Here is a 14,230-nt window from a genome sequence, read left to right as displayed (position 1 = left end):
ATTTGTTATGAGCAGTAAAACAGTGTGTTAAAAAGAAAATTGCCGCGCGGGATTAGCCGAGCGGTCTAGGCGCAGCTGTCATGGACTGTGCGGCTAGTCCCGGCGGAAGTTCGAGTCCTCCCTCGGGCATGGGTGTGTGTGTGTTTGTCCTTAGGATAATTTAGGTTAAGTAGTGTGTAAGCTTTGGGACTGTTGACCTTAGCAGTTAAGTCCCGTAAGTTTTTCACAAACATTTGAACATTTTCAAAAGAAAATTAAATTAGTTGCTGGGAACGGAGTGTTAAAATAATAAACGTGGTAGTGTGGGCCAGAAAACAGTGTCCGGTGGCGTCGTCTGTAGATGAAGAGCTGTGCCTCGTTATTTATTGTGACTGATACCACAGCATAGGTGGGATGGAAATAGTTTTGCATCAGTTGTTGAAACCCTGGTAACAGAGGATAGGAAAGGATCAAAGATCAACACGTGGAAGGGAGATCCATTAGATAGTTCGTCGTTATCAACAAACGAAGATAATGGAATGTAGTCGAATTAAATGGATGCTGAGGGAATTAGATTAGGAAATGAGACACTTAAAGTAGTAAAGGAGTTTTGCTATTTGGGGAGGAAAATAACTGATGATGGTCGAAGTAGAGAGGATATAAAATGTAGACTGGCAATGGCAAGGAAAGCGTTTCTGAAGAAGAGAAATTTGTTAACATCGAGTATCGATTTAAGTGTCAGGAAGTCGTTTCTGAAAATATTTGTATGGAGTGCAGCTATGTATGGAAATGAAACATGGACGATAAATAGTTTAGACAAGAAGAGAATAGAAGCTTTCGAAATGTGGTGCTACAGAAAATGCTGAAGATTAGATGGGTAGATCACATAACTAATGAGGAGGCACCGAACAGAATCGGGGAGAAGAGAAATTTGTGGCAGAACTTGACTAGAAGAAGGGATCTGTTGGTAGGACATGATCTGAGGCATCAAGGGATCACCAGTTTAGTATTGGAGGGCAGGGTGGAGGGTAAAAATCGTAGAGGGAGACCAAGAGATGAATACGCTAAACAGATTCAGAAGGATGTAGGTTGCAGTAAGTACTGGGAGAGGAAGAAGCTTGCACAGGATAAGTAGCATGGAGACCTGCATCAAACCAGTCTCTGGACTGAAGACCACAACAACAACAACAACAACAACATTTGTTTAAGTAAAATATACTGATTAATTAAATTCCAGATTAATAACATGGAAACCATCAGAATTATAGTGACATAAAAAGTGACAACTTCTGAGATTTGCCAATCGAGCGTTTATGCATACAGATAAATGTCACTTAAAGTATCTTTATCTAAATTAACATCTGGTGATGGAATGGCTATTGGGGTATTTGGAGGGAAGGGGCTTTCATTTCATTTATTGCATGTTTGTACACCTACTGCCTGATATTAATAAAAAAAAACAGGTGGTGCGTTATACAGTTTTACGTGTAATAGTACATTGCTGCACATTACTAGGAAATTTGTTATGAGCAGTAAAACAGTGTAAAAGGAACCACTATTCAAAAGCAAAAGGAAACAGTATTCAAGCAAAAGGAAACAGTATTCAATAAACACAAAACATCTGAGTTTATAACAGTAAAAATAAAATCTGAATCGTAATTTACAAAGTTCAGGGGCTAATTGCGCCAAATTTCACAGCCTACAACCCTCGCGGCAGTCGCTCAACGCAGGTATAGCTCCAAGGAACAAGACAACTATTCAACTTTTGCTAGGTGTGGCAGACGAAGCGGCAAAGCCCTCCTGCGGCAATAACTTAGACCTCGGGCGTTGGGCGGGATGCCGCCAAGGTAGCGGCCCAGAAGTCACGGCTGCAAACACCGAGGTAGACTCACGTGTTTAGCAATCAGCTGAACATAAATCACACGTGAGGTAGCACCTTCAAACAATAACGAGATACAGTCACGAATGATGAGCCTCGCCTAAGCAAAGAGAATACGACTCGTAACCTAAGATAAAACAACTAGTTACAGCCAAACCTAAATAAACTAACGTATATATATATATATATATATATATATATATATATATATATATATATCGGAGCGGTTAGTAGCCGCGCAACTAACAACAATGGAATATGGATCAATCACAGAAAAGATTAGAAAACTCAGACTACAATTCTATGGACACCTATACAGAATGCCACCACACAGACTGGCCAAACAGACCTTTGACTGGGTAACCACTAGAAACAACAAATGGGTGGCAGAGGTAAAAAACGACCTGAACCAACTAAACATAACAGCAGACACAATAAAAGACAGAATAAAATTCAGAAACATCATTAAGAAAAGTAAACTACATGAGATACACTGTGACAAACGAACAGGCGTAAAATGGACCGAAGAACGCAAGCAAATTCACAGCCAGAAGATGAAAGAAATATGGGCAGCTAAAAAGGCAATCAAGATGAAGCCGAAGATACAAAGCCAACAAGAAGCATGGACAGAGGACCGGAAACAGAAACACAGTGAATGAGGGAAGTTTGGGCAGCAAGGAAGGCAGCAAAAGGAACTAGTCATGTAGTTTAGTCCAACTGCCCTCTTTCAGGGCAAAACACCAATTATTTATATATATATATATATATATATATATATACGCCTTCACGAGGCTTTTAATCAGATCAAGGGAAACTGCCAAGATTGACAGAGGTAATTAAAATGGATTTTGATGTACACAGTAAATACATACGACTCTGTCTAGGTAAGATGATAAGCGAGTACATGTAAGTAAGAAGGCGCAGGTACAAACAGAGCAGTTGCAGTTTAACCCTTAAGCAAGGCAGAAAATTTCACTCAATAGTAGCCCTACGCAACTCAGTTATGACTAAAACACATCAACGTTGGTTAGAATAAATACACTTTACTGAATCACAATTAGATTTCAAATTCATACCCAGTACAATGACATTACCACCGGGTACAGTGCCACTCACCGGTGTTACCACTTCAATTCATAAAATCGCACCCCAAGCAGGTGCACACAAGCGGTTTACCAATTAACAGAATCAGGTGCCTTCAAAGAAGACGCAGTCCGCAGCTCGTGGTCGTGCGGTAGCGTCCTCGGTTCCCACGCCCGGGTTCCCGGGTTCGATTCCCGGCGGGGTCAGGGATTTTCTCTGCCTTGTGATGATTAGGTGTTGTGTGACGTCCTTAGGTTAATATAATTGCGTAGGCTTCCGCGGCCAGAGTCAGTCGACATAAAAGTTTTCTGGGTTTGGTACCGCGTCATAATGTAAAAACTACTGCTATAGAAAAGCCAACGTTTCGGCCACGATTGCAGCGGCCTTCTTCTGGGTCTAAGAAGAAGGCCGCTGCAATCGTGGCCGAAACGTTGGCTTTTCTATAGCAGTAGTTTTTACATTATGACGCGGTACCAAACCCAGAAAACTTTTATGTCGTCCTTAGGTTAGTTAGGTTTAAGTAGTTCTAAGTTCTAGGGGACTGATGACCATAGATGTAAAGTCCCATAGTGCTCAGAGCCATTTGAACCATTTTTGAAAGAAGACGCACTAACAAACATTGGCCACTCTCAAGCCAAGGCATACTGCAGAACAAACAAATACATATTATTCACTGAATAAGACAGTAATATTGCGCCAATTTTCCTTTAAAAATTAAACCAGAGGGCCAGAAGATCCATAGGCTGTATCATTTTAACTCGTTTTCAAATAACAGAAGGAGGCCCCCGTCAGCAGAGCCCGACCTTCGTCACCTTCTTTAGCGGCTGCCCAACATATGACAAGTCGCTCGGCGATCCGGTTGGGCACATGCATTGTCCATCCCGAATCGGCCCAATCAAACGACGCCGCCTGGCACTGCTTCTCCAGCCTCCCCCATCCGTCACGTGCTGTTCACCACTCCCTCCGCCGCGCCGAGCCTCCACACGTCAACCAGGAAAACCAAAGATAAGTCACAAGGGAGGTGACTATCGATACCGGTGCCAGAGGTAGTCAAACCGAGTCGCCACGGCTCAGTTGTTATGGTGCGATAATCGTATGATACACCTTTAATATGTCAGTTGTTCACTTACGTTTATGATCTCAAAAAGCTTGATTGGCTTCGTTTGCAAACTGGCGGAAGTGTTGTGTAACATCACATTATTGCAGTGCTTAGTCTGACTCTGACCTGGGCGTATTTCACTGCACCAGACGTTTCTACATACGGTGGCTCTGAGCACTATGGGACTCAACATCTGAGGTCATCAGTCCCCTTGAAAACTACTTAAACCTAACTAACCTAAGGACATCACACACATCCATGTCCGAGGCAGGATTCGAACCTGCGACCGTAGCGGTCGAGCGGTTCCAGACTGAAGCGCCTAGAACCGCTCGGCCACTCGGCCGGCTTTCTACATAGGTGTAAAGAGTATATAGGGTGTCCCACGAATAAAGTTCAGTGTTCAGGGATATGATAGGAATCATCATTCGAAGCCAAAAAGTCTAGTAATCGTCGGTTCTAAAATGCATACCTTAACACTATGAGCACTTGTCCATCATCGATACTGTGAAACAAATCTCTTCTACTGCAAGCTCTGTGCTTTCCATATTGTGAGAGGTGGCGGTATGGACGATAATAAGAGAGAGATGTCCAGTAAACGTGGGCTCTGAACTGATTGCTTAAGACGAGCACTTGTTTATCTTCGCTAATGTGAAACACGTCTCTTCTACTGTTCAAGTGTCTCTTAAGGTATGCAATTTAGAGCCCTTTTTGCTAGACAATTTTTCAGTATTTTGGGCCATATTATCTCCTCCCAAAATATGGAAATCAATGAGCTTGCGTTAGAAGAGATTTCTTTCATAGTATCGAAGATGAAGAAGTAGTGAAGCTCTTAAGGCATGCATTTTAGAGCCCATGTTTACTATACTTTTTTACTTCGGATCATCGTTGCTGTCACACCCCTGAGTTTGGTCCATTCCTCCTAGGACACGCTTTATACTTAATGCGAGGGTCGTCCACAAGTTAGTTCTGTTTCTATTTTTATCCGCGGCAGCGCTACGATCGCAGTTCCGAGCATGCGCGGCAGTTATTCTGAATCAAGGAGAACACATGTATGCCATTTTCAGATCGCTGCTGCCGACGTGTGCTTTGTAGTGCTTCTTTATAATGTCATTCGTAATTGAAAACGCCGCCGCATGAGAAATCAGATCTGCAGAAATGCAAAGAAAGTTAAACCAAAGGAAATTCATCGGCAAATCTGCGAGGTTTACGGACAAAATGAGTGATTCAATGGTTAGAAAATGGGTCAGACTGTTCAATGAAGGAGGTGTCAAGTGCACGATGGAGAACGAAGCGGACACCCGTCTGTGGTTACTGATGAACTGGTTCACACAATTGAAGAGAAGATCAAGCACAACCGTAACTTTACACTTAGTGCACTTGCTATGGAAGTTCTGCAAATCTCACGATCAATAATTCATGGAATTGTTAGAGAAAAACTGAAATTTCGAAAACTCTGCTCACGTTGGGTACCCAAAATTCTTACTGAACAACACAAAAAACAACGGATTGGCAGTGCACTTCAGTTTTTGACACTCTACAATGAAGAAGGCGATGGTTTTCTTTCTCGAATAGTCACGGGGAATGAAACTTGGGTATCGTACGGCACCCCTGAAACGAAAGGGCACTCAATGGAATGGAGGCACACTTCATCCCCAACAATGGTTAAGTCTAAGCAAATCTTTACACCTCTAAAAGTCATGTGCACCGTTTTATGGGATACATAAGGCATTTTGCTGATTGATTTGTTACCACGAGGCCAAACAATCAGTGCACATGGTTACTGCGAGACCATTAAGAAATTGCTCCGCACAATACAGAAAAAGCACCGAGGATTACTGTCAAAAGGTGTTGTTTTTTTCCACGATAACACCTGACCTCGAATGTGACCAAACAACTCTTACAGGAATTTCACTGGGACGCGTTTGATCATCCTCCTTACAGTCCCATGTTACCACATGGTTGAATACGCAGGCGGCAACCTTCTATGAAGAAGGCGTACAAAAACTTGTACCACGCTATGATTAGTGCCTACAAAATTTCGGAAGCTATGTAAAAAAGTAGTTTAACAGTTGTAGATTTTTGTACAATAACTATTTTTTCTGTATCTGCACACGCTTGTTTTATATAACCAAACGGAATTTACTTTTTGGACATACCTCGTACAATAGGGTGGCCTTATAGTGTGTAGATGACTGTCGACTATCGCTTCTTTTCAGCGACACTCGCGCTGCTGAAAGTTTGATTGTCATTTGTTTCACAGTGGCACCACCTTAGCCGGTTGGTGTGGCCAAGCAGTTCTAGGCGCTTCAATCTGGAACCGCGCGACCGCTACGATCGCAGGTTCGAATCCTGCCTCGGGCATGGATGTGTGTGCTGTCCTTAGGTTAGTTAGGTTTAAGTAGTTCTAAGTTCTAGGGGACTGATGACCTCAGACGTTAAGTCCCATAGTGCTCAGAGCCATTTGAGCACACCTTAAACGCATTGCATTAGAAGCTGCTGGAGGCTGCTGAAGAATTTTGAGCTTTTGCATTCAGTTATCGCATTAAACATATTATCTCCATTTTTTATAGTGTGAATGAATACCTTCACTTCTTCCTTGATATGCAATATTTTACTTAGACAATTTTGTTGCTAAATTACGAAGTTGTCTTCGATTTGCAAGGAAGTCGTGAACTTGATGGGCATAAAAATGGTGGTGGGGAGATACGAGGGGGGAGGAGTCAGTGGATTGTATACGTGGAATAGTAACACTGTTTAATACAAACTGGCTACTCCTGTCTTAGCCGTTGTGAATAGTGTAATTGTATTTGATCGTTAAAGGGTAGTGTTTATCGCACTGTTCTGGCGTGATTTATACACCGACAAACTTTCAGAGCAGAAATGCACGCCCAGAATTGTCAGCCGCGCGGCAGCACACAGCAATCCTGCCCCGCCCCCTTTCGCCCCCCCCCTCCCCTTTCCCCGACACCCCCACCCCTTGTCTCAGCGGAATCCAATCGCCGCGCGCAGTAATGACCACTGCAGATCCCAATAACTGCAGTGGCAGCGCCGATACGTGCTCGCTTTATGGGCCAGCGACGCGTTGCAAAGGACCTCTCATTGCGGATCTCTGCGGCGGGTCGCAATTAGCACGCTGTTATTTGAGGGAACCTCTTCTTCCGCGCCGGCGCAAACCCGCAGGGGGGTTCAAGCGACGCACAGACTGGTAGTCGTTTGCTTCACGTAACAAGTGGTCGCGGAGGCGTTGATGGAAAAAGTGGGGCTCACCATACCCCGACAAATGGCGTACACCGAAAGTGTTCAGTGGCATAGAACCAACAAAAGAGACATTTTTTCTAAATAAAACCGTCTAGACCGCTTAATCTACATCTACATGGATACTCTGCAAATCACATTTAAGTGCCTGGCAGAGGGTTCATCGAACCACCTTCACAATTCTCTATTATTCCAATCTCGCATAGCGAGCGGAAAGAATGAACGCCTGTATCTTTCCATACTAGCTCTGATTTCCCTTATTTTATCGTGGTGATCGTTCCTCCCTATGTAGGTCGGTGTCAACAAAATATTTTCGCATTCGGAGGAGAAAGTTGGTGATTGGAATTTCGTGAGAAGATTCTGTCGCAACGAAAATCGCCTATCTTTTAATGATTTCCAGCCCAAATCCTGTATCATTTCTGTGACACTCTCTACCATATTTCGCGATGATACAAAACGTGCTGCCTTTCTTTGAACTTTTTCGATGTACTCCGTCAGTTTTTTATAATTCTTCTTCCCCTTCTCCCTTTATGTATTAGGTGATTGCACCAGTTCCGATCAACAAGGTGTAGCCATCTACCCGTCTAGTTAATTGATTACAGCGGTGTTATCTTGCAAGGCCTTTCTCAGGAAAGCTCACGGCGTTAGGAACTGGTTACGAATGCCAGTGTTCGACTCTTTGATCATATTTGACAATCATATGTACAGCTGTCCTGAATGCGTGCAGATAAGCGCAGAAATTTCCATACCCTCTGGGCTTTTTTTTTAATTTTTTTTTTCCAGTGGACACTGCCCCACATATCTCTCATCGACTATAACGCTCTTATCTGAACAGCATGGCAGAAACACCCGTTTCCATCAGAGCAAAATCCTTTCTATCGCACTCCATCGTTCAGCCACCTTCTCGAAGTACATCTCAGTAGCGGGAAACCGACTCTGGAACAACTTCTCGCATTATATTAGAGAACTAAATAATATCCCCAGCTTCAAATTACAGGTAATGACATATATGCTAAAGCAACAATGAGGATTACTATTACCGCCGTACGCAAAGGATTATCATTGTCCCCTTACGCACTCGTTAACCTTTGGTCATCCCTTTTGCCGACCTGTCTACCTCACTTCCCAGTATTCTTAGCCGATGCAGTCTCCTTAAGTTTCCTTTTCCCACAACTCGCTATTTTATGTATTTTGTACACCTGTAAGTTCTGCTTATTTCTATCATTATGATTAGTGTTATTAATGTCATATTTATTGTTAGTATTAACATTAATACTTTTATTTTTATTATTATTGTTACATCTATTAGTGGCAGCAACTGCAGTAGTACAAATAATGTCAGTATTACCTTTGTTAGTTCATAGTTAGTGTAATTTACTGACACTGCCAGTTCAGACACTCAAAAACTGGAATCGGTATGGGGCCACATTCCTGTCAGTACCTTCCAGAACCTCATTGACTCTCTCCCAGGAAGTTATTCAAGCTTTCGACAGATGGTCACATTAATGTGAGTGAACAGTGAACTTTGAAGCATCCCCAACTCTCTTGTGGTTCCCTTTTTAGGTACTCCACGTAGACGTCTGCTCGTGGATACGTATCGTCGGTAGGTTTTCCGGCTTTACTTCCCGACGTGACAGTGACGGCTCTCCGATGAGGTGCGGGCCTTGTGTTTTGCTATTACTGCGAGTCTTGTAAATATCGCTTTTATTTAGTAATTTGCCCGGCTAAAACTCTTCCCTTTTATGATTAAGACAGCCTGCGCTACCTTTCGGAGGGGTGGGGACGTCAAAGAGTCACAAAAGTTCATATTAAGCAGTCTGTAAAACACGTAAACGTTCACTTCAGTTAACGTGTTAGTTAATGCCTACGGTTTCCGCTAGATGGTGCTGATTTACTGCTGAATAGCTTTGGTCCAGTAAAAGCTTCACTGATTAGTACTAGGTAAATGAAATAAGTACAACACTCCTGTATTTCACTTTCACTCTATATTCAAGGATTAAGATGGTGATGGATGATGGTCTATTTAAAAGGTTCCTAACCTGTCAGGAATCTAAATGGTCCGCAAATGCCGATATGCACGCGCTCTACGTCCAGATTCGCAACTAACGGCACACGACACTTTCAAAAGTCCACACGTTAATATCTGAATACCGGTACCTCTGAATTCACTCGTATCAGCAGATAATTTGAGTTTATGTCGTCTGTATGTCCGTAAAGTTCCAATCTAACACTAAAGTCCTAAAATCCCCTTAATACTCCGTTGCTACCAACAGTCAGAGATCGTACACTACATCGCTTTTAATCTCCGTAATATTCTAACAGTTTATTGTGAATCTTAACACTATAAAGTCCAATCTAATTATTGTCTCGCTGACTGACACGGGTTCCCCGCGCTTTAACGAAACAATCAAGGAAAAAAGGCGGCAATAATGACGATCAGGCCTTTTTATAGGTTTTCCACCACAAGAGTTTAACGTCACTGCCTTCCGTGGCTTTGCTGTGCTTAGACGTTAAACTACTTGCTGATATACTATAATTTTGATCTGCAATTACCGAACGCTGATTCCACACTATTTTCCCCTCTAAAAATTCTACTCTTAATTTTAAATTATTCTTTCTATAGCTTTTATCACTGTAAACTGAACCGAGGTGTTACAACTTCGCCGGCCGAAGTGGCCGAGAGGTTCTAGGCTCTTCAGTCTGGAACCGTGCGACCGCTACGGTCGCAGGTTCGAATCCTGCCTCGGGCATGGATGTGCGTGATGTCCTTAGGTTAGTTAGGTTTAAGTAGTTCTAAGTTCTAGGGGACTGATGACCTCAGATGTTAAGTCCCATAGTGCTCAGAGCCATTGGAACCATTGTTACAACTTCCCTAAGTGCATCATGTCCCCACCATACCACCAGGCGGCATTCAGTCTCGTGGTGGTCACTGGTGATGTCAGTGTATCTCAATAAATACAACAGCCCATACACAGCGATATAGGCCACTTGTTAACACACTGGTCTCGGACTGGGGTTCAGTTCCCCGTCGGGCCAACCACATTTATGTTTCTGTGGTTTCTCTAACTCTATTAAAGCAAATTGTTGTTTCGCTTGATGTGGACGCTGCCGATCTTGTGTTTCCGCCTCTACTGACCTTGTCATTGACGGTACATTAAACGCTAATCTCTCCTCCTTTACTATGTTGCTGCCACGCTGGCAGGGATTCAAGTCAGCCTTGGGTAGTACAAGGCCTCATAGAGTAATTTGTGGTAGGCTTGTGAAGGCACTTGGCCTGCTGATTTTGCCAGAGCTGCACCGGCTGTGCTCAGCGACCAGAAAGCGCGAACTGGAGGCGGCGCGAGTAGCTGGACCAGCGGTCGCGCCGCGGCAGGTAAACCGGTCGCAGACCATTCTTGGAACGCCCACTGCGGGGTCACTGGAGGCCGTCCAGATCTCCCTCCCCCTCCACCACCCCGTGCCAACGACAGCCTTCAACTCCGGAGACGGCGCATCTGCCGCGCGTCGCGGCCTCCAGTAACGGCGCGCTAAAAAGGCCAATGCCGTGCCGTTCAGGTGACGCAAGCGGACTCACTCTTCTCCAGTGACTGCTCTTATGCAAGCCCTCGCGTGCCGAGTTAAATATGCTTACGGTACTGGTAATTCGTCCCAAGTGTCTTCTACGGGACTCTTGGCAATAGCGGCATATGAAAAACGAGAAGACTACAGTTCTCTGCGGAAGGTTAAACACCAGTGCCCGCTGTGGCATCTACAGTTGGTTGCTGTATGCCGGATGATGATGGGGTAACCTATTCTACCGCATTTCCCGGTATCTGCCGTATTATAGGCCAACGGCCTTGCCGCAGTGGTAACACCGGTTCCCGTCAGATCACCGAAGTTAAGCGCTGTCGGGCTGGGCTAGCACTTGGGTGGGCGACCATCCGGTCTGTCGAGCGCTGTTGGCAATCGAGGTGCACTCAGCCCATGTGAGGCAAACTGAGGAGCTACTTGATTGAGAAGTAGCGGCTCCGGTCTCGTAAACTGACATACGGCCGGGAGAGCAGTGTGCTGACCACAGGTCCCTCCGTATCTGCATCGTGACGCCTGTGGGGTGAGGATGACACGGCGACCGGTCGGTACTGTTGGGCCTTCCAAGGCCTGTTCGGACGGAGTTTAGTTTTTACCGTATTATAGCATTTTTTTTAATCGTCCCTGCTCCCTCATTGACTACCTGATTCTCCCTATATTTCATCAATGATCACTGCTACTAATATTAATTCCGTGCGGTACTGTTCAAATTCCATGACCGACAGAGCTCGAAAAGTTCTCGTACAATAATCGATACTGTTGTTGGCATATAGCCTTTTTCGTGCTTCTGCGGAAAGAAGGCGGTTTGTCTCCAAGGGCATGCGAGGAGCCGAGAAAGAATCACATAGTCTACGCGTCTAGTGGAATCGTGAGAGGAGGGAATGTTCACTTGTTTCTTGGCCGGTACTGCCAACCCACGGATGCGTTCATGTCGTTCCCATCAGCAGCTGGCCCGACGGGGATTAACACACGGGAGTGAGAAGGACTGACGAAAGCAGAGTTTAAAGAAGTTTACGTTTAAACATGCTCCTTATACCATTTGTTTCTCAATTGACTTACACAACGCAACACTATTTCGCAACGCTTCGAAGGAGCCAGTATTGATAGATCGCTTAAGCTGGCACATCGGAAAACAGAGGACAGTCTGGTACGTCTCCTGCGATATGTTGATTGCTCAAGGACTGGAAGGGCTGGATCCAAATAAAGATCAAGCACCATTCGTAAAATACATAAAATAATTTATTTGAAACAATGTAACAAGATTGAAATGTAATCTTCAGAGAATACTTAAACAATTTCAGCAGTGATAACTCTTGTGTCGTCCGAACAACACACAGGCACTGCAAAAGCACCACCGGCGCAAAGATGTGAGCTGGTGACAGAGCCATAGAGACTCGCCACTTGCGTGAGTTCCACCATCGCCACGGGCGGCGCTGAGGATGAAGAATCGACTTCGCTTCGGCCGAGTAAAATCCGCCAATGACTGGACGACAACGGACAGAAACCTACTCGGAAGATAGAAAAGCAGCTCTCGCCCCCTTGGTTATAGATCATCCAGGGCTGACAAAGACTGGGTCAAACGGCTCTGAGCACTATGGGACTTAACATCTGAGGTCATCAGCCCCCTAGAACTTAGAACTAATTAAACCAAATTAAGCTAAGGATATCACATACATCCATGTCCGAGGCAGGATTCGAACCTGCGACCGTAGCAGTCGCGCGGTTCCGGACTGAAGCGCCTAGGACAAAGGCAGGGAACGTCGTTTAGTGAACTCTTAGAAGTGAACAGACAGTTGTAAATTGCTTTTGCTATGTACTGTGAAGTTTATCTACGATTGTTTGCACTTTGGCATTGAGGGCCTTTTTGTGTTATATTACAGGCAGTGTTGCAGATTTCTTTATTCAACTAGTCACAAAGATAAGTAAACAGTTAAAGTAACTGTGACTTTGTTACCATTTTGTCGGCGTGTTGTAGAACCCTCGTTCTCCTACCCTGTTACCTGACCCGAGGCATAGCTGTACAATAGCGATAGGGAGAAGTTGTCTTAGCGGTGTACTGCACCAGAAGCCGCTTCGCGAACTCACAGACGCGGCCTACCGTAACAACGGTGGCAACTCGGTCTCCTCAGCAGTATCGACGAGGCCTTTACAAAACTGGCAAGGAGTGTTTACAAAAATGACAATATTTTATTAATGCAGAAAAAGAGCCTGGTACGCCTCCTGCAATTTCTTGATTGCTCAAGGGTTGGAAGGATTGAATCCAAATAAAAAATTTAGCGCCATTCGTAAAATACATAAAACAGTTTATTTAAATCAACATAACAAGACTGAAATGTTACCTGCAGAGAATATGTAAAACAATTTCAGTAGTGATAACAATATTTCCATTAATACAGAACACGAGCCTCTAGGCTTCGTTAGAGCTTTGAAATAACAATTAAACAACTATTCTGAAGTGCCAATGGCACACCAACGTCCAAACTGAATGCAATTTAACAAGGATTATTCAGCAGTTTTTAGACTTTGCACGAACGGTAATTAATATTACTGATCAAAAACACAGAAAAGGAAATATGAAGTGCTCCAGGATCTGTACGAAAGTTAAAATAAACCTTTGTCAACAAGGGCAGTTACTGGATAAAAGCGGTATCGCCGCTGATTCCGCGTAATGTCCACCAGCAGCTGACAGCAGTGATCCCCCTCAATTTGCACACTCTCTGACAAATACACATCACAATTAAATACCTATTTAAGGATCCGATCGCAATGTCGGGTGTCAATTCAGCTTAGGACACATCGATGAAACAAAATTTCCAGGTGAGCGAGCTAAGAAAAAATGGTTCAAATGGTTCTGAGCACTATGGGACTTAACATCTGAGGTCATCAGTCCCCTAGAACTTAGAACTACTTAAACCTAACTAATCTAAGGACATCACACACATCCATGCCCGAGGCAGGATTCGAACCTGCGACCGTAGCGGTCGCGAGGTTCCCGGCTGAAGCGCCTAGAATCGCTCGGCCACACCGGCCGGCGCGGGCTAAAAACGCAATGAAGAACGCAATGAATAATTAGGATGTTGTCTGTCTTTCCTTCTCAGGAATAGTAAATGACTCAAGAGGAGCTGCCCGCATCTCGTGGTCGTGCGGTAGCGTTCTCGCTTCCCACGCCCGGGTTCCCGGGTTCGATTCCCGGCGGGGTCAGGGATTTTCTCTGCCTCGTGATGGCTGGGTGTTGTGTGCTGTCCTTAAGTTAGTTAGGTTTAAGTAGTTCTAAGTTCTATGGGACTTATGACCACAGCAGTTGAGTCCCATAGTGCTCAGAGCCATTTGAACCAGGAGGAGCTCCAGAAAGACGTCAGGTTAGACTA

General features: G+C 44.4%; 1 protein-coding gene and 1 pseudogene across 10 annotated transcripts in view; both read left to right on the top strand.

The window, feature by feature from the left end:
- Positions 1-14,230, top strand: part of LOC126161441 (prolyl 4-hydroxylase subunit alpha-1) — an 806,800-nt gene that overhangs the window by 670,174 nt on the left and 122,396 nt on the right. The gene's annotated exons all lie outside the window — the stretch shown is intronic.
- LOC126164179 (5S ribosomal RNA) lies at positions 11,122-11,239 on the top strand (annotated as a pseudogene).

This window comes from Schistocerca cancellata, chromosome 2, assembly GCF_023864275.1.
Source record: "Schistocerca cancellata isolate TAMUIC-IGC-003103 chromosome 2, iqSchCanc2.1, whole genome shotgun sequence".
NCBI lineage: Eukaryota > Metazoa > Arthropoda > Insecta > Orthoptera > Acrididae > Schistocerca > Schistocerca cancellata.
This window is presented reverse-complemented; position numbering and strand designations above follow the sequence as displayed.